Raw genomic sequence first — 26,846 nt, 5'->3', positions numbered from 1 at the left:
AAGAAAGACTAAGACAGCATTTGGAAGTAGCTGGACATACATATAGCACCTAAATGAAAATGTACTCTGAACATTTATATTTGACTAATATAATTGCTTAGAGTAATAAATAGTACAACATTCCAAATCAACTTTGAAGTTAGCCTGGTTAATCTCATGGTTCTTCAATCATCTGCCCACAGGAACTTCATGGTTGAAATGATGTTTTATTGTACATGCTTCATTAAGATAATGCAAGTATTAGAAATAATAATTATACATTTAATATGATAAGGAAGCTAAAAAAAATACTTCTTAGACTACTCAACTCCAGTAACAAATACAATCTTAAATTTTCATTGGTCTGAGTCACATAAATTCAGTGGTACTGACAGAAGTGACATTTTTTGAAAGTCAAATTAATGAAGAATTATTTCCAGTTTAAGTTAAGTGGATGCTTGTTTATCTTTATAGTTAAGTGAAAAAACCCACTTAAAAATAATTTTATTAAACTCAAACTTACAAAACTGATAACTAGGGGGGTGATTATTTGTACAATAACTTATTTTACAGTTCCTTAAAAAGTATCTGTTGCACTTAAAAGTTTTCCATTTACAAGTGCACCAACTCAAACACAATTTTCTTGGTACACACACTACACAAAATAAGAATGTCTGTAGTTTGCCAATTATCTGCAAAAGGAGGAGTTAACAAGTGTCAGAACAGAACACCTTTAAAAAAGTTAGACATTTTTGTATGATGGTACCCTCTTAAGTACAGTGCTTCTCAAACTTCCACCAAGGTTGCCTTAACTGGAAGAGAGTTATGTGAGCCCCTGGAGATGTCTGGGAGAGCAATCTAGAAGTGAAGCTTCTCACGCTTGAAACATCTTACCTTGAAATTAGTCTAAATTTTGTATTCTACTCCTTAACATGCCTGTAGTTTTAACATTTAAACATTTTAAATGTTTAAACAAGTTTGCTGGGAAATCAACGCCCCAGGAAGACCTGCTGTGCTCACCCCACGACCTAGTGCAGCTTCCATGCCACTCTGGGAAGCCCCGGAAATATGCATTTTACGGGCCCTAAGTTGCCCAATTCTTCTAGAGTGTTTTATTCTAAAACTACTCTTGTGGCCCAGACTATCATAAGCATGAATAAGACTATTTATAGGGAGAGCGAGCCCAGTGCCATACCTGGGCACCGCCCAGAGCCAAGGGAGCACAAAGATCTTGGCCAGCCCCTGCCCGGCCACCCTCAACAGGGAAAAAAGCGTGGGGACCCCGAGGCCTTGAATGCCGGAACCAGGTGACCTTGAATGTTGAGCCCATTTAAAGACAAATTACAATTTCAAACTTCCGCCAGTTTTTGAAACATGGTGTAAACGTGAACCACCAGAGTTAGGAAAGGTGAACACTTTGAAGGATAAGAAAACACATTTTCTGAGACTTTTTGAATAGGAACATCTTAACCATGCGCTACATTTTAGGAACCTCTGGATTTGGGGAAGATGGAGAAGTGAGAACAGAGATCCTATAGGGAGAAACAAGTCCCAGAAGGTGGAGGGGGCTCTGAGCAGCAGGTGATGAACTCCCCTGTGGCAGGACGGCTGGGGAACTTCAGAATCGATGTGACCCACCTACGTCACTTCCAGTCCGGCGGTGGTCTCCCTCTGTGAGTGCTAAGCTGGGAGGGGAGGCCCTCCTGCAAAGAGGCCAACAGTCTGCACCCACAGGGGGAGAAGCATGGAGATGAGCTGGCCCCAGAAAACTGGGATTTAAGCCAGGACTGGGGTTTGGAGCAAAAGGGGGCAGTCGAAACCCAGGCCACCTCCAGCCGCCACTGGGCTCCTCAGAAATAAATGGAGAGGCGCCCACTTCCCTTTGATGCCATGAATTAGGGCTCACGTATTCTTGTTTGTGCATTAAAGTCTACAGTGGGGCCAGATTTGCGGGATTTGGAGGAAGGTAAGAGGAGAGTTTAAGCTTGACCTCAATTTTTGCTTTCCATCTGGCAAGTATATGAGGCATTAAGCTTCTTTTGGGTTAGAAGTATCAATTTTTCAGCAATAATTTTAATATTTAAAATATGGCTCTTGGAAATACAGCTTCTAGTAAATTACAGATTCACTGACTTGAGTCGATCATTTCGGGTTATTTTGAAATAAACATCTCCCCAAGGCACCAAGTTGCTTTGAAATCTATTTCTGAAATATCAGAAAGGAGAGTAGGTAAGGCCTTCTCTTGGCACTCACTAGAATTCAGTACAAACACAACTACTGTAACATAGTGTGGTTTCACTACACTAGTTCAAATACGGGGACTGAGCGCCTTAAAATGGTAAGGAGAGCCAGCCCAACCAACTTGCCCAGCAGACAATACTGATTGGCCATATTTGCTTTTCTACCATGATGAGAAGCCAGGGTTGCTGACTCCCTCTTATATCGCTACCAGTGTTCAAAGGCAAGTCTGGTCTTCGGTGATCTCCACCCCCAGCAGTGAGGGCGTGGCAGGCATTCAAGGAAAAGTCAGATGAGTGAATGGACTGCGCCGGATTCAAGATGAGACTTGGAGCTTCTTTCCTCGGGTCTTCTCAACCTCTCCCTTACCTTTCACCAGCAACGGTACCAACACTGACACCCTCAGCTCAAATTTATTACGTGTGAATTTTATGGGGTTAAAAATATCACGATTGGACAATTACAAATTAGACACTTAAAATTACAGATCCAGAGAAGGAGAGATTCCAACTTTATCCAGTTTAGGAAGTTAAGCACTGCACCACGCAGGTGCCCAAACCAAGGCCCTTTCTGAGCCAGGACACTTTCTTCCCAGTTGAAGATGCTTTCTTAGGGTTACTCTCCTTGTGCCACCGGCGTGGCTCAGCTGAGCCATTCTCTGTCATTTAGGGGAACAGCTAGAGCTGGTTGTCCTTGTTCAACTTCAACTAACTGACAGAGTCCTCCAAGCCTCCAGACTTTAAAACAAACATGGTTCACAAGGTCTACAGAATTTTCTTCCTCTTATAAACCCCTATGTACATACATAAGGCACTTAAAAAGATATACAATATGTAATGATACAGAAAGGCAATCCTGCAAGATGCATAATGAGGTAGGTACATGTATTCATGGAAGTCAAAGAGCTTTTAATCAATTTTTAAAAGTATAAGTAAAATAATCTTTTATTAAGAAGCTGTGGGGTTAGTGTTCAATCACAAAGTAAAAAAGGGAGAAGGCCCGATGAGAAACTAACTGGCTTCTAGAAAATACTAACTTATTACAGTTATGAGTTAGCTCATTTAATTCAAGCTCCATAAGGCTGCTAAGTGAGCCTTTATCAACTGTGTAGGGAGAGAAAATGGAATTCATCACCAAGGCAGACATCGTTGGTTACCTACCTAATGCCCTTCACCCTGCTAGCTGAGCTGGCTGCCCATGACAAAGCCTGAAAATGAAAAGACCAGCTCTCCCAGCCTCCTCTGAAGCTAGCATGTGGAAAGGTGACCCAATCCTGACCGGTGGGACTTAGGAGAAATCTGGTGTGGAGCTCCTGGAATGGAAGACATCAAGAAAGATCCTTTCCTTTCTCTGTTAATAGAAGAAACGAATGATGATTAAGGGATATCTGGAGCTGAGATGGCCATCAGGCAACAGGAAAGGAAGGTCAAAAGACTCTCAGGGAAGCAAACTGGGCCCCAACATCTTTGAGTTGAACCAAATCGGAAACTCTCTGCCCCTGACGACTTCTGTGAGAAAAATGAGGGGTTTTAGGGTGCTTTTGGTTGGGTATGTTGCTACCTGCAGTGTAGAGCATCATTACATTGTTCAGTCCAAACTTTTTCTCCTCCTGGGTTTCCTATTTCAGTCAGTAGTGTAACCGTATTCCAATCACTCATACTCAAAACCTCCGTGTCATCTCTCAGCCCTCTCTTGCCACCGTTGTCCAGATACAGTTAATTATTACCCTCATACTTAAAATCTAATCGTGAGTCAAAGCCAAGCTCACTGATTTTACTGCATTAAGGCACAAATCAAATACAAAGGAGAATAAACAATGCGCAACATTTCACTTTTTCTCCTCAAATACAAAGTAGTTGTTGGGCAACCAGTAATTACAAAACTGATTTATTCCCCAAAGGAGTTACAACCAGCTCCTTTATAGCACATAACTTTCTACTTTGGAGATTATTAGGTGTAATCTAATTCATCTTCCCGTGACCCTGGGCTGCCCTTAGTAACTTGCTTGACCAACAGAATGCAGCAGAAGTGACAGACGGGATTTGGAGGCTTGCAGCTTCCCCTCGCTGCCCTCAAACACTTGCTCTTGGAGTTCTGAGCGGCCATATAAGACACCTAAGTACGTGGAGGCCACCACACTACAAGAAGCCCAAGCTACGAGGAGGGCCTTGGAGACTGAAATGCCATGTGGGGAGAGGGAGGCCACGGAGAAGCAAGACGCAGACACGTGAGTGAAGGAGCCACCTTGGAAATGGACCCTCCAGTGCAAGTTGCCCCAGCATGTGCCACGTGGATCAGAGACACTGCCGTGGGAGCTCTTCCCAAATTCCTGACCCACAAAATTATCAACAAAATCAAATGGTTTTTGCTAAGCCACTAAGCATTGCCGTAGTTGGCTACACAACTAAAGACAACTGGACCAATCAGCTTTCAAGGCCTACTGGTGCCAGAGCATCTTTTCTGTCTTATGTGACTTATCACGTAAGTCATCACGGTGATTTGTGTGTTCACCTTACCTATGCCCCAGGGCACGGTACAGGTATAGGTAGCATGGTGCCTTTACAGAGAGCAGGGGTTGTGTTTCTGATGGCACTTTCATGAGGTCCTGAATGCATATTAAGAGGCTGTCTGTGGTTAGAACAAATATATATTTTTACTATGATAATCTTCAGTTGTCGGATGACTAAGAAGAAAATTTTGTATTAGTATTTAAAATTAATATTTATAGATCAACATATAAAAGGCATCTGTAAAGCATTCAAAGCCTTTCAGAGAAGACAAAGCATGTCACATGGACAATTTTTAGTCCTTACACATTTGGAGCAGGAATAGAAGAGATACTAGGAAGACAGGAGAAGAAAACAACCAGATGTGTTGGAAGCTATGATGTACAACTTTGACAAACCACACACAGCATGTACATTAATGGGGCATGCCTTACTAAACGAGAGCCAGCCTCATTGAAGGGGATGTAATATGTGTGTGTGTGTGAATCTGAGTTTCCAATGAAATGAAATTCCTTTTCTCCAAATCCACACCATATTTCTATTACTATATCTTAGAACCGAATTACTCAAGAGTTTGACAGTCGCCCTTGTCTAGATGTCCAGGATGCTGACTGTTACAGAACCACAGTTACTGTTCCTGTGCCACACAGCACTGGACTAAATCTAATGAATGTGTTTTTGAAAACAGCAGCACCCTCTGTAGTTTCTCTCCTTGGGAGTGGATAGAATTAACGTTCTTTTTGCCTCTCAGAAGAGAGCGCCAGACACCTGATGTGGCTTACATGTTCAAGGAAACTTTTCTGGATAAATCTCAAGTTTTCACAGAGCTGCTCTGAAGAGTTTTGCATCATGTGTCTGAATATGGTGGCATTCTCTGATGCTGCTCAACGCACCCCATCTTTCAGTTTCCAAGGAAACATCTCAGGAAGAAGTCAGAGATGCTCTAACAGCCCATCAGATAGGGACAATCCTAAGAAAAGTCCTGTACACTCTACTCATGGAGCCAGAGACCCCTTTGTTGTTTGGGTTCCACCAAGAAACATAATATGAGCTTGTGTTCTCAATAGCCTTCTAAACGATGTCCATAACTCGGCACTCTTTAATAAGGCACGGTAGATTAAGTACAGGCTCCCCAGCCAATTATTCTGCATGTTTTAGGCAAGTTTATTTTCAGCCACTTTAACTGTTAATTCTAATTTGTAAGTTAATATTTCAGCCCATCGTACAACTTAAATAAATAACTATGCAAAACTATTACCGCAGAAAGGACCTGATAAACTGGAAAACAACTACATTGATCTCTGGCAGCCGTTCTGGTTATAAATACAAGCCTTCTATGACAGGGTGGATTGCTATAGGGACAACATTGTTAACCGGTACGGAAAAACTTAATAACGGAATCTGTTTTGGGATAGGACTGAAAAAGGCCAAGGAACGGAACCTTCTTCGTTTAAAAACACCTTCTGGTATTTATGTTTAGAGCAGAAATGTGCGCACTTATGAGCAGATAAACGGGTTTGATGTGAATTCTGTAGCCTATTGGAAATACCTGATGAATAATTTTACTACCCAGAGCCCCGTGTCCACTGTGATGCTGGGGCAGTGTGGGCGGGGCTGGGAACTAGAGGGTATCAGCACATACGGGCGCTTGGCAGCTGCCCTGTGAGGTCTCTGGTGTTGCTTCGCCTTGCTGCAATATCCACTGACAATCCAGCACATGCCTGGACACGGGGCAAAAGGGAATATTCACGACAGATGGTTTATCAATACGACTACCCAGTTTATCCTGCTGAGCTTCAAGTTTACAGGTACTTTAGCAAAGGAGAATAAGACCATGTGTGGACATCGCAGAGATCAACGGCCAGTGGATTCTGATGTTGAGAAAAACCACACACTGGACCCTGGGTTTGGATCCTAGTTCAGTCACTCACCCACTGTAACCATTTCACCGGAGTCTTTGGTTATCACCTTTATAATTTATCAACAGAAGGACTCAATGTCGGTAGCACTGATTTCATTGTATGCAAAGCAGAGGGAACAACGTATAACATGGCATTGTCTCTCCTCAAATACAAACCTACACTTAAAGCACTGCTTCCTGACCCAAGGGGTTACCATCACTTCCTTGTGGTCCGTACCACAGGCTTTAGAGATTACTATTCTGTTTAGCTTTAAATATATGTTAGATATTGAGTGTATTAATTAAAGATAATCCTGGTATGAAAAACATGTTTTTCCAGAACTAATGACTTTTATGTCAGGCTGACAAGTATAATTAAGCAATAGGGGCTTCCCTGGTGGTGCAGTGGTTGGGAGTCTGCCTGCCAATGCAGGGGACACGGGTTCGAGCCCTGGTCTGGGAAGATCCCACATGCCGCGGAGCAGCTGGGCCCGTGAGCCACAATTGCCGAGCCTGCGCGTCTGGAGCCTGTGCTCCGCAACAAGAGAGGCCGCGATAGTGAGAGGCCCGCGCACCGCGATGAAGAGTGGCCCCCACTTGCCGCAACTAGAGAAAGCCCTCGCACAGAAACGAAGACCCAACACAGCCATAAATAAATAAATTAAAAAAAAAAAATGAAGCAATAAATCCTCAACCAGTCTGGTTCAAATCGCTACAAGGAAGATGAGATCTCTGCCATCCTTGTCAATTTATGTATAAAATACATATGAGTGCTATTTCTAAAGACAGGAGGTGGCTAAAGGAATTCATAATTTATTTTGCATAAACCTACTCTTTAAAATACTCTCTCCTTTCAAGGAGCCATATTTCAAATGGGTGCCTGAACCATTAGAAAAATGGTTAGAAAAATGCTAACTTGGATTTCATCAAAATCAACGGTGTTTCGTACAATAAATAAATCAAAGTGATAAGCCTATTTGTTAGAAGCAATGGCTTTGAACTTGGCAGTGGGCCACTCCCATGCCCGTCTGGGATCGCCTCACTGAGCTATTCGACAAACGTTGGCAGAGAACCTAGTGCATGCGTAGTGCTGGGGCAGCCGCGGTCAATCAATCCAGCAAACACAGATGCCAGAGAGGGTGAGAATGTTTGAGGAGAACGTGTTCCTAACTTGGAGTCCCTCTTAATTACACTGAAGCTGGATTTGGTCGGTGGTACCAGTCACAAGAGATGACCTGTATAGTTCGGAGAATAAGACACACCGAAGGCTTGTGGCTGGAGAGTTGGGCAGGAACACGTCCATGGGCCTTGCAGAGATCTGTCCCCCAGGAATTCTTACCACTTTACACTGATGGAATGAGAAGCTCCTTGAGGGCAGCAACTCCTGTCTTTTTAAACCTGCCTTCAATTCAGGCAGTATATTGCATGGCTAAGAGTACAGATCAGGCCAGATTCCCACTCCACGGATGACCAGCTGCGGGACTCTGGGCAAGTTACTTCAATGCTCTGTGCCTCAGTTTTGTCATCGTACAAGCGCTGGTCCTGGGTCCAGGAAGGTCAGTGCTGTCTGAGGACAAAGATGCTTTAGCTACTTCTATATCCACCCAGTTTATCACCAAGTGCTTAACAAGTGCCAGGTTCAGATCCAAGTCTGTATAGATTATGTCACTGTACTTTTTAAACCTATTAAGCTAACCTAATGTGCAATCTCCTCTTTCCGTTATTTTGTCTCCTGTCTTTTGGAAAATAGGGATGATGTGCAGTTTTCCCACAGAGCAATGCTGTGACTAGGACACACATCTAGACACACAAACAGGTTACGTTACCAATCACATGTGTGCACTGGTCACTATCAATGATGGTCTATTTCAAATGGTGACTCTCAAAGTGCGCCCTTTTCAAAGACATCTCCCCACAGTGACTGCATGGCAGCTCCCCCAAAGCAGGAGAGGACGAGGAAGGGGTACAGCCCTGTTAGTGCAAGCTAGCGCTCTGGCACCCCAGCCATCTCAGTGCCCACACAGACGTCCAATGTCCGAAGTGCCGACTACCTTGGGGTCTAACCCTGTGGCAAGGACCACCGTGGTCACCTGGGGAAGGATGCGGGGTCACGCTCGTCTGGTAGGAGATAAAGAAACTGACCTCCAACAAATTCATTCATCAAAACAGCAGTGCATTTGCTTCGGAACATTTTATGGTTCTAGATGTGAGCAAGAAGGGGCATAGGAAGAAAGGAAGAAAATGCAATGTATTTGTGAAATGCTAAGTATTTCAGTGAAAATTAAAACAATGATGAGATTACCTCTTTGCTGTACACGAACAAGACTAGGGAAGAGAGAGAGAGAGAGAGAAACCTAACCGTGGTCTCCTGTAACAGGAGTTGGTAAACTTTAAGAGGAGATATTTAGTCAGTCAATGGACAACGCTTTAAGGGATGGGTGTGAATCTGTGCTGCAACATCTAACATTTACTTATCTGAATATTTAAGTATCTGCCTACATATGATCTACTTGCCACAAGAGACAAAGCCAACTGAAAGAATGAACCCTAATAAATATGAATTATAAATGAAAATGAAGTATCTTGCAAAATGACTAAGTTGAAAAAGTAAAATCAGTAATTCCATTTATATACTTTTATAAATAATATACTTTATATAAATCATGCACTTACTGGGTAAAAAAAAGTATATTTTGTTTCTAAAGAGCACTGGAGAGAAAATACATAGGTATCTACCATAAACTATGTGTTACAGTGAGCCAACAGTAAATGCAAGCCTTAATTTGTTGCCATGAGCAGGCAAACTTCCAGATACTATAAACTGAATATGACATAAATCGATTTTATACCAAGATATCCAAAGACCCGCCATATAATTATTTTAATATGTGGGCCAGTTTATCAGCTGTCAAAACGATCCCTTGAGTACTGAAGAATAAAAAGCCTAAAATTTACCCTGGTTCAAAATAAAACAAAATACAAAACCCTATTGATAACCTATAGTGAAAAAAGCAAAAGCTCTCATTTAAAAGACGTTAAAAAGAAAAAAAGAAAACGGGAAGGGGGGAGGCTCAATTTTTCCCCTCATTTTATTTGGATTTTTCTTTTTAAGTCTTGGCCTTGATTTAAAATTTGCCCGTCTGCTGCAGGATCTCATTTTCGTTACGGAGTAAAACCAGTTGGATAAGGCCACGTCGTAGTTATGTAGAGACATGGAGATATTTACTCTCAAAAGACAACATTTATCTTGGCAGTTGACATTTTCAAGATGTTAGGCCGGCTAGAATCATGCAGGTTCCAATCCTAATATACAAAACTTTGAGTAAGACAATGGCTGAAGTACAAGGAAACATATATGTACCTAACACGTGTGCCTGCCCCCGCTCCCCCAAGCATTCATACACGCTTTTGGAAGAAGTTTGGATATACATTTGAATGTTCCTCCTCAAGCCTCATTCAACTGAACTTCTTAAAAGGGCCCTCGTTATCTGTGTCCTTGGGTCGTATTCTGAAACTGTTTCTTAACCTGTAAAGTAAAACACTTGCCTTGAAGAGCTGTTGAAAAAACTCAGATGATGTTTGTAAAGGACCCAGAGTCCAGTGCCCAACACATAATAATTACTATTACAGCCAGCTATGTTTATGACTAAAACATTCATAATCTCTATCAGATAATTTAATACTTAATTTTACAGAGGGCTCCAGATTCTTGATTGATTTGGAAGGCAGAGAATATTGTTGATTGGGTAATATGTGCACAGAGTACCAAACATTACCAGTGAATAGTATGCCCCTTCCAATGCAGCCCTCGGCCACAGAGAGCGCCTCTAGTACTAGTTCCATGTATATCCTTTCAGGGAATATCGGTGTCTGTGCTAACATTGCACAGGTGGCAGAAATGAGAGCACACTGTCCACAGAGTTCTGTCCCCTGCTTCTCTCACTTAACAGTACAACTTGTACAATGGTCTGCATCACCTGGCTATTTGTGCCTCCTCATTCTTTTTGATGTGTAGATATAGCCTGATTTTTCAATCTTTTAAACTTATTTAACAAAAAAATTAAGAAATAAATTTTCTATTTTACGAGCAACGTTGCAACGAATATCCATGTATTCAATTTGCATACAGGGGAATATATCTATAGGATAAATTCCTAGAGATACAACTGCTGGATCAAATGATATGTGCACTTTTAATATTGATAGTTATTGTCGAACTACTTTTCACAGAAGTGATACCAATTTAGATTCTCACCAGATGTATATGAGAGGGTGTTTCCCCTACCCTCACCAACATAGAGAGTTATTAAGTGTTCTGGTCTGTATCATATGATATGTGAAAATGACATCACTGTGCTTTAAGCATTTCTATTATCATTACTGAAGCTGAATGTGTTTTAAAATGCTTAAAAGTCATCTCTTTTCTTTACTGTGAACTGTTTATATCTCTGTCCATTACTCTTTTGGTCTTTTTCATACTGATTTGTAGGTACTCTTTATATATTACCCCCATTGTCTCTGATATGAGTTGCAAATTCCCACCACTCATTTGGCTTTTGACTTTATTTAATGTGTTTTTTCCATACAGATTATTTTTAGAAGTTTATATAGTGAAACATCAGTGTTTTTTTTCTCATTTCCAGATTTTACCTCATAATTAGAAAGGCTTTCCTCAATCCCAAATAAAGTGAACAATTTTCCATTCTTTAGTACATTTATGATTTTACTTTTTATGTTTAAAAATATTACTTGCACACTTATCTGAACAGTCGTGAGTGCGTATAAAGATAAGTTTCTATTTTCAGCATATAAAAGTCGTATTACAAGCATACAACGCTTGTATGTTTGTACACACTAGCTTCTCTTTTTCCTTGTATTTCCTATACATTTTGCTTAGAGAAAGTGATGCTGTTATTTGATACATAATGATCACAACTCTTAGGTCTTCATTGGGTTGTATCCCTTTTCATTATAAAGAAACTTTCTTTGACTTAATACCTTTTTTTTTAACCATGAATTCAATCTTCCTTAATGTTAAGACTGTAACTTTGACTCTTTTTGTTTGTTTGCATTTCTTTGGTATGCTCCATAATTTCACCCCCAATCTAGATCATTTTGTTTTAGCTGTGTTTTATATACAGCCTATAATTGTATTTCTCTACGTGATCCAATTCTTTTAATATGTAAGTTTAGAACATTCACATTTATTGATAGGTACAAGATATATCTATACTCTCTGCCTGTATTGCTATTACTGCCTTTTATTATAGAAACAACTTTACTAAGGTCTAAGTGAGACACAATAAACTGCATCTCTTTAAAATGTACAATTTGATAAGTTTCAACGTGTTTATGTACCTATAAAACCATCATCATAATAAAATTACGCACATATCTATAACCCACAGAAGTTTCCTCACCATGCCCCTTTGTAATTCATCCTTCCCTTCCAGCTGCTTCTTCATGTCCAGGCAGCCAATGATTTGTTTTCTATCACTATAGATATTAGATTGCACTTTCTGTCATTTTATAGGAATGAAATCTTACACTATGTACTATTTTATAATTCTGGCTTCTTTTATTTAGCATCATTATTTTTAGATTGATCCATTTAGTTGCATGTATCAATAGTTCATTACTTTTATGCTGGGCAGTATACCCTTGTAGGAATAAACTAAAATTTGTTTATCAATTCATCTGTTGATGGATATCAGGTTACTCGTTTTTGGCTACTGCAAATAAAGCTGTTATGAACATTTATGTCCAAGTGTTCGTAGAAACATATGCTTTCATTTCTCTTGATCAAATACCTAGAAGTGGAATAGCTGGACATATGGTAGGTGTACGTTAAACTTTTTAAGAAACTGCCAGATTGTGTTCCAAATTGGTTGTACCATTTGCTATTCCCATCAGCCATGAACGTGAGTTCCAGTTGCTCCACATCCTGCCAGCCCTTGGTATTGTCATCTTTTCATTTCATCCACCCTTATGAGTATGTAGTGGTATCTCACTGTGGTTTTAATTTGTATTTCTCTAATGAGTAATGACATTGAGAATCTCTTCATGTGCTAATTTGCCGTCTATATATCTTCTTTGGTGAAATGTCTGTTCAAATCTTTGCCTATTAAAAAAAATTAGGTTATTTTCTTATTATTGAGTTCTGAGAACTCTTTATATATTCTGAATACAAATCCTTTATCATATATATGACTTGCAATTTTTTCTCACAGTCTGGAGTAGCTTTTCATTCTCTGAACAATTTCTTTCAAAGAGCAGAAGTTCTGATTTTTTATGTTTGTCAATTTGTTCTTTTACAAATCAAGTTTGCTTTTGTATCTAAGAAATCTTTTGTCTAATCCAAAATCACAAAGATTTTTTTCCCTATGTTTCCTTTTAGAAGTTTTATATTTAGGTCTATGATCCATCCTAAGCTAATTTTTGTACACAGTAAAAGGAATGGATCAAAGTTCATATTTCTGCATATGGCTACCCAAACGGTCCAGCACCACCGGTTTAAAAGGCTTAAACTTTTCAACTAAGTTGCCTTTGCACCTTTGTTGAAAATCAGTTGTCTGTGTACGTGCAGGCCTATTTTTGGACCCTATTCTATTGATCTATTTGTATATCTTTACATCAGTACCACATTGTCTTAATTATTGTAGCTTAAAAAAAGTCTCGAAGTCAGTTAGTGTGAGTATTCCAATTCTGTTCTTCTTTTTCAAAACTGTTTTGGCTTTTTTAGGTTTTTGCATTTTCAAGTAAACATTAATTTCTTTTTTAAGAAGCCTGCTGGAATTTTGATAGGGAGTGTGTTGAACTTACAAATCAATTTGGGAAGAATTGACACCAATACTGAGTTTCCTGATCTACGAACACGGACTATCTCTTCATGTATCTGGAGATGTGGTACAACTCTCAGCAATGTTTTGTAGTGTTTAGCGTGCAAGTCTTGCACATCTTTTGTTAGCTTCATCCTTAAGTACAGTTGATTCTTGTTATTCACCATAGTTATGTTCTATAAAGTTGCCGCAAACAGTGAATTCATGAATACCTTGGAGAAATACAGGGTAAGGTTCCTGTGAGTCGTGGGTCACAACATTTTTGTCAGCTGATCAATACATAACCTTGTTTTATATGTGTCTCTGTTTAAAGACACCTTGTTTAATACACACTTCTTACAAATAATTAATTGTCAAACAGGCAGAGTGTCGTTTTGTTCAACCTCAGGTGGCAACTCAAGTTTTTCACCATATGCTGCTCATCCCCACAAATGGCTGTGAATGTGCCGTAAGTATCGGTTTGGGGGATACCAATAAATTTTAGTGAGTAGGTGAATGTGCAAATATGGCATCTGAAAATAATGAAGATCGTATTTCACATTTTTGATGCTACTGTTAAGTGGTATTTTTTTAAAAATTAATTTCTGAGCTTCTGTAGTATCCTTTTAAAAAATCTTTCACATTATGGTCTGTGCTTTCTTTGCCTTATGTTCTGTATTTTATATGATTACATAGAAGGCTTATATTTCTATTTTTGTGGTTACTTTTATGTATACAACTATATAAATATGGTTACACTCATTAACTCTCTAATAAGGGCAATGATAAAGGAGAATATTTTCATTTCCTCTCTACCATCCTCCCACACACACTTTTAATTGATTTTACAATGTTTACTACTGTTTGCTTTTTAAAAAACCATTAAAGATACTTATATCTTTCTGTTTTAAATGATAGTTTTTATCTCCCAGCTATAAAATCTGAGGATATTAGCATGCATACAGCACTTTTTACCTTTTCTCCTCTCCCTGACCTTTTATTTCATTATTTGTTATTTCTACATTGCAGAATTTAAAACATTTATATTCTATTTTGCGACAATCACTTTTACTTTGATTTTAGTCCTACAGAGAGTGCTTAATTCAACATCTAGATGCCAGTCTCTTTGCCAATAATTCTCCATTCACCTCCTATTTGGCTGAAATTTGTCTTCTGGTAATTTCTTCAGTAAAGGATCATAAAAATTCTACATGCTTGCATGTTTATCAATATTTGTCTGTTAGCTGTATGTGTAAAAGAAATTTGGAGTAAGTAAAAGAAATCTTGGGTCACTAGATTATGAAGTCCTTGGGCAAAAAAATCTAAGCATCTAGCATAGTGCAATAATCTTTTGAACAACCGCCAGATGAAATGAGTCACTAACAAAAATGGATGAAAGGTCTTGCACACAAAAATATTTTCCTCTGTGCATATTCTATCTTAAGACTTTTACAATCTGGCTATATTTGGTGAGAATATCATCCAAAGAAATCAGGGATATTATACAACACAAGAATCAAGTGGGGACAATCACAGCACTGGGACATAATGTGACAATGGAAAGAATGTCAGGTCAGGAGCAAGACACTTATTAGCTTGAGGCTCAGCCCCAAGACCAACTGACCAAGTCCTTCTGTGTGTTACTAAAACCTTACAAATCTGGTAAAAGAGGAAAGCAGTGGCACAGATTTCAAATGCCACTTTTCACTGTAAGAATACATTCTACGTAGGGAGAAGAATTATCATTATCACCCCCTACCCAACCTCAGCTATTATTAAAATTGTTTACATTCCTTGAGAAATTAAGGGCTGAAGGACAAGAATAGGGGGTAAGGGATATCTCAGAAAGAAGTCTGACATGAAAAATCTGTAGATAATCCATTTACACATAATCAAAAAATCAATGAGAGAGTAAAATGGCTTGATATTGAGTACACGGGGAATTCAGATCTGACATGGTTATTAAGTCAGTAAGATTATTACTATTGATGAAAAGATCTATCCATGAAGTAGATAACACAATGTGTATTCCTTAGGTGATGCTGAGGAACAAAACTCTGAGAACTGCAGCTAAAAATGACCAGGGTCAATGCTCTGTTATTATACTTGCTGTCTAGCTAAAGGAAGACAAATGAAGGGACAGATCTGCCTTAGGACTCTGCCTGAAGACTGCTGCTTAAAATAAACCAGCCCTGCCTCTAATGGTTTTGGGGAAGAGACAATATAAATACATTCAACAAACAAATGTGTTGCTATCTAGTGGATGAAGCCTATGCTGAATGGGAAACCCTATAGATGCCACCTATCAAAGCAACTTTTCAAGAATAAACCTGTGTGACCAGAGCAAGTGCGTCTCATTTATGGCATTAGGAAAGTCAGCACCCTTCAGCCATATATTTATATATTAAGTTTAATTACGTTAGCAATCTAAACGCATAAAATCCTCTGCTTGGATACCACTCTAAAAATAAGAAACTCAAAACAGATTTATAAAATAAGATAAACATCTGCACTTTAATGCAGTAATGATTTCTGCATATATAGTGCTTTTTCAAGGTGGAGCATTCTCATGTATATTATTTTACTTGATCATCTGGCACACAACCACTACAATGTGGATATAATTATCCCCGTTTTGTAAAATAAGGAAACTGACTTGGAGAGGGTAAGTCATTTCCTTAGTGAATGGGTAAGTCTACACTGCACTGAAAACTCTCTTCATTATACTTCATTGCTTTTTTACAAAACAATTTCCAACTCTGGGAGAGGGCATTTATACAAACTTTCATAATCATATATAATTTTTTCTACAAAGAAAAAGCAATCTGGGATTTTGATTGAAACTGCTGAATCTAAGATCATTTTTGGGAAAATTGACATCTCAATAATATCACACCTTCCAATCCATGGATATGGCAGGAGACATGGAGAAATATATCGACTGATTTTTGAATAATGAACCAACCCTAACTTCCTGGGATAAACAATGCAAAAATCTTACCATTCCTCCCTCCTGCCCTTGATGTTACTGTCATATATTTGACTTCTATATATATTACAAACCCTGTAATTATTATTAATTTTGCTTTAACCAGTTAATTATCTTTTAAAGAGATTTTTAAAATGTCTTTTATATTTACCCTTATTTTTACCATGTCCAGAGTACTCTGTGTAAATCCAAATTTCCCTCTGGTATCTTTTTTCTTCTGCCAAAAAACCTAACATTTCTTGTTGTGCCGTTTGCCATTGATAACTATTTTCAGTTTTGTTTGTTTGAAATAGGTCTTTCCTTTCATTTCTGAAAGATATTTTTGCTAGATACAGAATTCTAGATTGAGAGTCTCCCTTTTTCTCTTTCTCCTTCTTCCTCCCTTCCAGTACTTTAAAGATGTCAATCCATTGTCTTTCGGTTTTGCAGCATTTCTGGTAAATTGTTTTTGGTTTGTTTTTTCATTCTTATTTTTGTTCAGGGGAACTGCCTCTTCTTTCTCTGGGTGCCTTCAAGATTTTATTAACAGTTTTCAGCAATTTGATTGTGATAGGTCTTACCTGTAGTATTCCTTATGTTTCTTCACTTTGGGGTTCATTGAGCATTTTAGATCTTGGATTTATCATTTTCATCGAATTTGGAAAAAATCTGGCCTTTTAAAAAAATTTTTTATTGGCGTATAGTTGATTTACAATGTTGTGTTAGTTTCAGGCGTACAGCAAAGTGAATCAGTTATACATATACATATATCCACTCTATTTTAGATTCTTTTCCCATATAGGCCATTACAGAGTATTGAGTAGAGTTCCCTGTGCTATACAGTAGGTCCTTATTAGTTATCTCTTTTTTTTAAACCCCACATTTGTTTATTTTAATTTATTTTTGGCTGTGTTGGGTCTTCGTTTCTGTGCGAGGGCTTTCTCTCGTTGTGGCAAGCGGGGGCCACTCCTCATCGCGGTGCACGGGCCTCTCACTGTCGTGGCCTCTCTTGTTGCGGAGCACAGGCTCCAGACGTGCAGGCTCAGTAGTTGTGGTTCACGGGCCTAGTTGCTCCGCGGCATGTGGGATCTTCCCAGACCAGGGATCGAACCCGTGTCCCCTGCATTAGCAGGCAGATTCTCAACCACTGTGCCACCAGGGAAGCCCTAGTTATCTTTTATATAGAGTAGTGTGTATGGCCATTCTTTTCTTTCTTTTCCTACTCCCATTTTTCTAAAACACCAATTATACATGTTTGAGTCCATGTGATATTTTTCTACATTTTACTGTGGCTCTCTTCACTTTTTTTCAGCCATTTTCCTCTCTCTGCCTTATACTGAATACTTTATATTGCTATGTTTTCCAGTTCACTGATCTTTTCTTCTTCAGTTTCTAAAATGCTGTTCCCTCAACCAGTGTGTTTTTCACTTTAGACACTTCATTTTTCACTTTGGAAGTTTCAGTTGGGTCCTTCTTGTACTTCCATTCCTCTCCTCAACATGTTCATGTTTTCCTCTACACTCTTGATCACAGGGAATACACCTATTGCAGTTGTTTTACCCTTCTTGTCTATTAATTCCATCTGTAATTTCTGGGTTTGTTTCTATTGGTTGATTCTCACCACCCTTGCCTCAGTATAGGTCATAATTTTACTGCTTTTCTGCCTTTCTGGTAATTTCGGATTGGATGCTGGACACTGTGATTTTTATATTTCAGGGTGCTGGATTTTGTTAAAGGTGTTGAACTTGTTCTGGCAGGCAGTTATGCTACTTTGGATCAGTTTTCTCTCTCAAGGCTTGCTTGTAAGCTTTGTTAGGGCAAGTCCAGGGCAGACTTTGACCTAGGGATAATTTAGCCTCGTTATCTATTTCTCTTCTATAGACTCTATCCTATTTCTCTTGTATTAGGAAGTCTTTCTACTCTGCAAGTGGGAACATGGACTAAGCCCCAGCCCTCTGTGAGCTGCAGAAATGGTTCAACCCACTGCTTTCCAGTGGTTCTTTGCCCACAATGTGGAGTTTTACCCCACACATGAGCAAAGCAGTGCTTACCCAAGGGCTCAGGGACATTGTCCTCTGCAGCTATCAGGAGCTCTTTCTCCCTATGAAGCTCCCATCTCTGCTACTGTCCTTCACAAATTCTAGCTGCCTTAACTGTAATCTCTGGCCCTTCAACACAGGGTTGTGTTGTTCACCATCTGCTTGGGCCTGGAAATTGCCTTCAGGCCAAACAGTTATTTAATATATTTTGTCCAGTGTTTCATTGTATACAGCAAGGGGAGAGAGAACGTTTCTGTAGGAGATAATTCTTGATGGGTAGGCACAGAACTCTGTTTTGCATACATTCAGAAAATCTACGGGGTGGGGGTAGAGTCTAGTACACTTGAAGTGATGACAATTTTAAACTTAATTCAATTTCTTGAATTATAACACTCCTAGTAACATTAAATATTAGTAGTATTCCAGTCCACTTCTTGCTAATCTTATTTTTTTTCCTGAACACTTAATAGCTGATATTTGTTTATTTTATTTGTATACTGTCTTCCTCCTAGCTCACATTACAAAGTAATTTCTAAAAGGGTAAGAACTTTTCCTATGCTGTTCATTGATTTATCTCTAGTACCCAGCGTACATAAATACTTTATAAGTACACATTGTCTTATAAAGTAGTTGTGTATTGTGTGTATTCGTGGCACACACAGTACACAACTACTTTACAAGACAATGTGTGCATCTATTCTTTAACTTGGTAGGTATCTCTGTTATAGAAGAAAACACATATTTGTTATAAAGCTAATTTTGGTTAAATCACATCCTATTTGCCCTTGATGTTCACCATATATTATTAAAATAGGGCTCTATGTATATCCAGGCAAATATTTAAAAAGAAATGCTCAAATTTATATTTTGAAAGGAAAAGCAACACTATATACCTTAATGTTTGTCAAAGTAAACAATACGTAAGAATGCAGAGCATCCTATGGAAATATTCAAGCATCTGGAACCTTCTAGCAGCATACACTAGTATGAATCTGAAGATGAAGGTTACATATACTCAAAACGTGCACTTTAAAAGGTATGACCTAGATTAATCAGAGCATGCGAGATGAAGGAGGGGAGATCTATCTGAAATCTGCCTGAGATAAAATCTTTTGTTATTTAAGAACTTAAAGGCTAGGTTAACTAGTGATTTTATTTATTCTATATATTAGTTACTTCACAAGAAGTTCTGAAGTGTTGTGCTTTCTAACTACAATTTGTGTTAAACAAACAAAAAAAGGAATCAGCCTCAACATAAAATCTTTGCTTAAAAGATACAGGGACAAATTGATTTGTTTATATATTTTTTCAATCAGATCTCAGTAAATGTTTTCTGGATACCCCCTTTCTCCAGAATCACACCTGGCTTCTGAGATTTCTGATTAATTTTCATTCTGTAGTGAATGATGTTTTTTGTCTTGCCTAACCCAAACTGACTCCTCCATGACAACCCATACACATAACATGTGGCATGTTAGATGTGTTTTCACAGGAATAATGTTACCATCATGTTTTCTAAGACTTCTTTCAAAGCTTGTTGACATGGCAAGTGATGGGACTGGGTTACAGTACTTTAGGTCCAATAAAGACTCGGCCGTGTTAATGAACACAGTGTAGGAACATTTTCCCTTTGAGAAATCTTACTTTAAGACAGGGCTATGTGACTATTAACTATGAAACTAATTCTAAAGGCCTAAACATCGTTTTTTTCAAGTCTGGCTACTTGACTTCGCCTGTGCTATTGTGACGAGTTACTTGTCTATAAATTGTCAGCTCCTTACTGTCTAGCTGCATGATGTCTGGCACAGAGAGTACTCAGTGTTTGCCAAATGAGTAAATTCTTGAGCCAGAGTACCCTATCCTCTCAAGCATTCTAGATGCTCGAGACATTATTACCCTGTGTTAGTCTCAAATTAAGTTAATGAAAAATTCTGAAAGTTCTACCTCATCATCCATTTATGCCTCACTACGAACAAAACCAAGAGGATTACGGTACACAATGCGTGGAGCCTCAGGCCATTGTGTCAATCTAGACAGGAACACAAGATGAATATAAACCGAACAGCTGAAGTATCAACGTACGTGGCTACCCTTGATGTGGCAACCCCAGAGCTCCGACAGCTCGTCCTGATATTCTACGCTAGCTTTCAACAACTAACATTTAAAATTTCACATCTAATAGTCCCCATCATTTACACTTAGAGGCCTCTTTCCAAGAACTGTAGGTGTCAAAAACTTGAGTCTTGGACTTGGTTTTGCCTACATTGCAGAGGCTGCAGGGTATGGTGGGACTGAAGTGGGGCGTGAAGTCCAACAGGTGGTTTAAATATGAGAGTCCACTGCACGCCAGCTCTGAGAACACAGGCATGTCACACAACCTCCCTGCCTGGAAACTGGGGGGGCAACAAGAGCCACCTCAGAGAACTGTTACAAGGGTGAAACAGAGTGCCCCGAGGAAACACCGCTACTTGCCCTTAAGTTACTAACAGATTACAATACTCTCAACTGTAAAGCATCAATAACTACCCTACTTACCTTACAGGGATAAAGCGAAGCAAGAAAATAAACTTGATTTTTTAAGTTTAAAGCTCTACACAAACGTTATGCCACTATCTTCCTAGAGGGGGTAATTCCATGTGTGACGGAAAGAGGTACACTAAGGTTAAGAAGTACAAATGTCAACCTCTGTTTATGAAGAGGGCTTGTTGGTGACTTCACAGGGCCAGTGTGCCTACCTCCCCCTCCTCTCACCGTGGGGACTGAGGGCAGCTGAGCGCGGGTCACTAATGGTTCACGACTGAACCCTTTTCTGGGGAAGGTCCCTTTGACTACCCAGTTCAGAAATGCCTGGGAGAGGATGCTCTTCCCCCAGGAGCAGCCTGCGGCCCGTAACTATCAAGAAAAGTGGGATCTAGAGATTGTCATACTGAGTAAGTCAGACAGAGAAAGACAAATATCATATGATATTGCTTATATGTGGAATCTAAAAAAAGGGTACAAGTGAACTTATCTACAAAACAGAAATAGAGTTACAGATGTATAAAACAAACTTATGGTTACTGGGGGTAAGGGGGTGGGGGAGGGATAAATTGGAAGATATTGGGACTGACATAGACACACTACTCTATATAAAATAGATAACTAATAAGGACCTACTGTATAGCACAGGGAACTCTACTCAATACTCTGTAATGACCTATATGGGAAAAGAATCTAAAATAGAGTGGATATATGGATATGTATAACTGATTCACTTTGCTGTACACCTGAAACTAACACGACATTGTAAATCAACTATACCCTGATAAAAATTAAAAAATAAAATAAAATAAATAAAAAGAAAAAAAAAGTGAGGCAACTACGTGGTCCCACGCTTCAGTGCTCCCCGGGGGACCAACCTGAGGCTACACTTCGGCTAACGTTTTCTCAGCTTCTTCTCTGGCTCTCTCCTGCTCCCCTCAATTCCTTACTGTTTTCTTCTGACAGCAGTTCCTCAGTAAACCACTTACCCAGGCTTTGCATTTAAAGAACCAAATCTAAGAAACCACTAATATCTTCCAGTATTGAGTTGCCTGGCAGTGTTTCAGCAGAGTTTCCAGGAAGGCCCAGGCTTTCCTTAGGGCCTACAGCACATCAGGACAGCACTCCCCAAGTCCAGCCAAAGCTGGTGGCTACTGGAAACAAGCCAGAAGCCAAAGTCTGGGCAGAGCACGTGGTATTACAGCTGGGATGGGATACACCCCTGCTTAGAGGACCCTCAGAAAGGAAGACAGGATGTTCCAAAACCTACAGGTGAAGGGGACTTCTGTCTCTTGGAAAATATGAGAGAGACCTACCCCAGCCCCTGTGTGAGACATCCCTCTAATCCAGACTGTTCACGGAAGTCAAATACATCTCCCAGAAATGCTTTCCCCACCTCAGAAGCATCTGAATGACATCAAGGTTCGCATATCCACAGGGCCCAGAACAGCTGTTGACCACAGGAGGCACTCAGCAACCTGTGCCTGAATGAGTCACTGCACACACTCTAATGGGTAGAGCAGTGGAGACACACTCTCTGCTGCTGTTTCCAGTCTCCACCCTCTGAATTCCCACAGAACTGAGGCTGCAGGCCACGTGTGCTGCCCCAAGTGCTGCTGTGTGTTTTTGGTGTGTGTCTACGTATTGCCTCCTCAAGGGAACGTGAGTCCCTTACTTCCTTGTGAGACATCCTTGGAGCCCCGGCTATGTGTCTAGCACCATGCTCAGTACTGAGGTTATAAAGACTGAGTTAGGCACAGTTCTTGCCCCCAAGTTAATCACACCGGACCTTGCGCATCATAGATTGCTCCAGAAGGACTTGTTGAATTAAACTGACCGTGGCTGGGAAGAGTTGGATAAGGATTCTAGGAGGAAGTGGTCCCTGACTTGGATGCTGAGGTAGCAGGATTTAGACAGAACGAGGGAAAAGGTATGTTGGGGAGGGGATGGCACGCACAGTGATTGAGACAAGACTTGAAAATAAGAAAAACCAACCACTGCGATAGACAAATGTATAATAGCCCAAGTAAATGACACCAAACAAACGGAAACAATTAACTGCCCAGGGGTCCTGGCCTTACTTCTCTTTCTTCCCACATCCCTTGGGTGCCTGGAACACAGTAAACCTCAGTATTGCTTGAATTTTACTAGATGTTAATGCCTTAAGCATAGAACTCTCATATGCGAATTTTTGGGAAGTAAGACACCCATATAAATCTTCTGAAACTAATAAACACTTCTGAGCACCAAATAATCCATCTCCCATGGCCAAGTCACAGAACTACCACAGGGATGAACTGATGAAAAAGTACTCAAACCTTCCTGTGAACGGTCCAATAAAGCATAACACCGAAGTCAAGGCAACAACTGGGAGAGAAAACTGAGCATTTCGTTTTTGAATTGGCAATTAGCCATGCTTAGGAGGTATTCGCTCAGAGGAAAACCCTCTTGCAAAGTGGTTCGGTGAACACAGACAACCAGCAGTGACTGGCCCTCCCGCGGGCACCTAACGAACAGTTGTGAGTTTCAAACAACGAAGTCTCGGAACAGTAAGTAGCAGCAAGAGCCCTCTCAGGTCTCCACTCTGTTTCCGGCCTCTCATCCTTTCATCAGCTTCCCACTGTGAGGGATGCACTTCTAAATTCCTGAGCCTGGCATTCAGGACTGTCTAGGATTTGGCCTCACATCACCCTTTCGGGCCAATCTCCCGGTAGGTGCCAGCCACCTGCCTTCCCTCTACCTTCCAGACCCTCCTGACTCTTCCATGCCTCCCCGCCTTGGCCCGCTGCTCAGCCTGGATGCCCCTTTTCACAGTCACTCCTGAATAAAGTGTTAAGCCCTGGTTAAAGGCCATCTCTTGTGTGAAGGTTTCCACGTCTCTCCTGATGATCAGAATGAACCGCTCCTTCTCCAAGGCAGTGATTTTATTTCTTTGTGCTTCAATTCCTTCCACTAAAAAAATAGGAACAATGATCTGTATTCTGTCACTTCAGAGTCTTTGAAAGATTCAAATGGGGTGCTGTATGTGGTTCTAATCTCTAAGATCTTAAAGAGCTGAAGAATGAATAAAAAATGTGCACAGAACTTCATGTTTTCATTGTTTACTATGTTCAATGCAGCTTCATTTTTAGTTGGCTTGTATGACGTTTGCTGCATACTAATAGTTAGCATAGAAGAGACTGAAAGTTATTTTTGTACTCTATTTCACATTCCTGCAACCAATTTTAATGGTCTAAATCAACCCAATATTCTGAAAATACATCTTAACTGATTACATTAAATTTGATTTTGCTAAAAAATTTCCAAATGGGGTATCAACACTGATGTCAGTTATGTGGCAGCTAGCCTAACCGAATCAAAACAGCATTCACTTTCTGTGTGTGTGCAATAAAACTGTGGGCATTTTTAGCCATTTTTCAGACATTTCCCAAACTACAGACATCTGCTGTTTATATTTCAAGTTTCCCCAAATAGAGAGTAAAGTATCATCCTTCCAGACTGGGTAGCAAAGACTACTCCCTAAATGACTACTTTCTTAACAGGATTCCATAAAGGCATCTGACAAGATCTGTAATGATATTTTTGTACACACAATGAAGAAATAAGTTAGAAAATATACCTGGGTGAATGATTATACCTAAAAGGTCAGTTTCAACCTAACAGGAGACCTCTGGTGGCAACTACAGAATTCTGCCCTAAACTCTGCTGAATTCAATCTTTTTTAATCCAAGATTTTCAAGATGTCAAGGAGAGGCACTTGATCACAACGAACAGAAATGAAATAAAACCAGTCAGTGAATCCACTGGAAGACAGGATCAAAATCTATCCAATGACAAGACATTATAAAAACAGGCCAAATCTAGCAAGATAAAATATTCTGAAAGAGACAAATGTAAATTTCTTATGTGTACGTTAAGACAATCAAGTCTCATGAATAAGGATATGTGTACCAACTGCTCCCGACACCATTATTTGTAATAGCAAGAAGACAACATAAATATCCATCAACGAGGGAATAGCTAAATATATTAACTGAATATAGTATACTTTGCAGCTATAAAAAGAAAAAAAAACTACAGGAGGCTGAAATATAATTATATGGAAGAATGTCTGATAAATTTGGGGTGATAAAAGCAGGTTGAGGGTATTATACACAGACTCTCCCCATTCTTGTTTGTTTTGTTTTTAAAGAATTCCACATATGTTTTTTCTTTTCTTTTCTTTTTTTAATTTGGAACATCTAGACCATAGCATTTAACTCATTATAGTTACTTATATATAGCTGTGTTTTATTTATCTTCTTACTCCTTGCTTTCCATTTGTCCTAACCTGTGGTATATTCCTGTTTTAAGTAGCTTTTGAAGCTTTATTTTGGATTAAGCAGTTTTTAAAATTAACCTATGATTTCCTTTTATTCTGGATATTTTATTTTGCCTATATTTCATCATACTGATTCTCTCTCACCTGTCTCTAAACTATTGTTAAGCTCATCCATTGAGTTTTGTGGGCTTTAAAAAAAAAAAAAAAAGGAAAAATTTTATTAGTCTAATGTGGGGAAGACCTTTCTCTTTCCCCTCAGTTTAACTGAGATATAACTGACATATAACATTGTGTGAGTTTACGGTATACAATGTGTTGATCTGATACACGTATACAATATATTGTGAAATGCTTACCACAATAAGGTTAGTTAACATATCCATCACCTAACTACTATTTTTTTTTTTTAGTGAGATCTACTCTCTTAAGCAACTATCAAGTATAATACAGTATTTTTAACTACAGTCACATGCTCTATATTAGATCCTCGGAACTGATTCATCTTATAACTGGAAATCTGTACCCTTTGACCAACAACTTCTGATTTCCCCCACCTCCAAGAAACCACCATTGTACTGCTTCTATGAGTTTGGCTTTTTTTTTTTTTTTTTTGGCTGCACCACTCGGCTTGTGCGATCTTAGTTCCCTGACCACCCGACCAGGGACTGAATCTGGCCCCGGCAGTGAAAGCACTGAGTCCTAACCTCTGGACCACCAGGAAATTCCCAGCTTTCTTTTTTTTTTTATTAAGATTGCATATATAAGTGGTATCATGTAGCATTTGTCTTTCTCTTATTTATTTCACTGCATAACACCCTCAAGATCCATCCATGTTGTTTCATACTTCTTTTTTATGGCTGAATAAATATTCCCTTACATATATATACCATATTTTCTTTACCCATTCTTCCATCGATGGACACTTAGGCTGTTTCCATGTCTTAGTTATTGTAAACTATGCTGCAGTGAACATGGGGGTGCAGATTTCTCTTCAGGAAAGTGATTTCATTACCTTTGGATAAATACCCAGAAGCTGGGATTGCTAAGTCATATAGTAGTTCTATTTTTAATTTTTTGAGGATCTTCCATACTGTTCTCCATAGTGGCTGCACCAATTTACATTCCCACCAACAGTGCACAAGGGTTCTTTTCTCCACATCCTCACCCACAGTTGTTATCTCTTGTCTTCTTGATGACAGCCATTTAAACAGGTTTGAGGTGATATCTCTTTGTGGTTTTGACCTGCTGATGATTAGTGATGTTGAGCATCTTTTCATGTACTTGTTAGCCATTTGTATGTCTTCTTTGGAAAAATGTCTATTCAGGTTCTCTGCCTATTTTTTAACTGGATTATTAGTCTTTTTGCTTTTGGGTTGTATGAATTCCTTATATATTTTGGAGATTAACCCCTTCTCTGATGTATGGTTGGCAAATATTCCCCTCCCCCCCATTCTGTAGGTTGCCTCTTCATTCTGCTGATTGTTTCTCTTGCTGTGCACAAGCTTTTTAGTTTGATGTAGTCCCACCTGTTTGCTCTTGTTGCTTGTGCTTTTGGT

General features: G+C 39.4%; 1 protein-coding gene across 2 annotated transcripts in view; it reads right to left on the bottom strand.

Moving 5' to 3' along the window:
- Positions 1-26,846, bottom strand: part of PELI2 (pellino E3 ubiquitin protein ligase family member 2) — a 210,006-nt gene that overhangs the window by 33,328 nt on the left and 149,832 nt on the right. The gene's annotated exons all lie outside the window — the stretch shown is intronic.

The sequence above is a fragment of the Balaenoptera musculus genome, chromosome 2, assembly GCF_009873245.2.
Source record: "Balaenoptera musculus isolate JJ_BM4_2016_0621 chromosome 2, mBalMus1.pri.v3, whole genome shotgun sequence".
Taxonomy (NCBI): domain Eukaryota; kingdom Metazoa; phylum Chordata; class Mammalia; order Artiodactyla; family Balaenopteridae; genus Balaenoptera; species Balaenoptera musculus.
The sequence above is the reverse complement of the archived record's forward strand: the minus strand, read 5'-3'. Positions and strand labels throughout refer to the sequence as shown.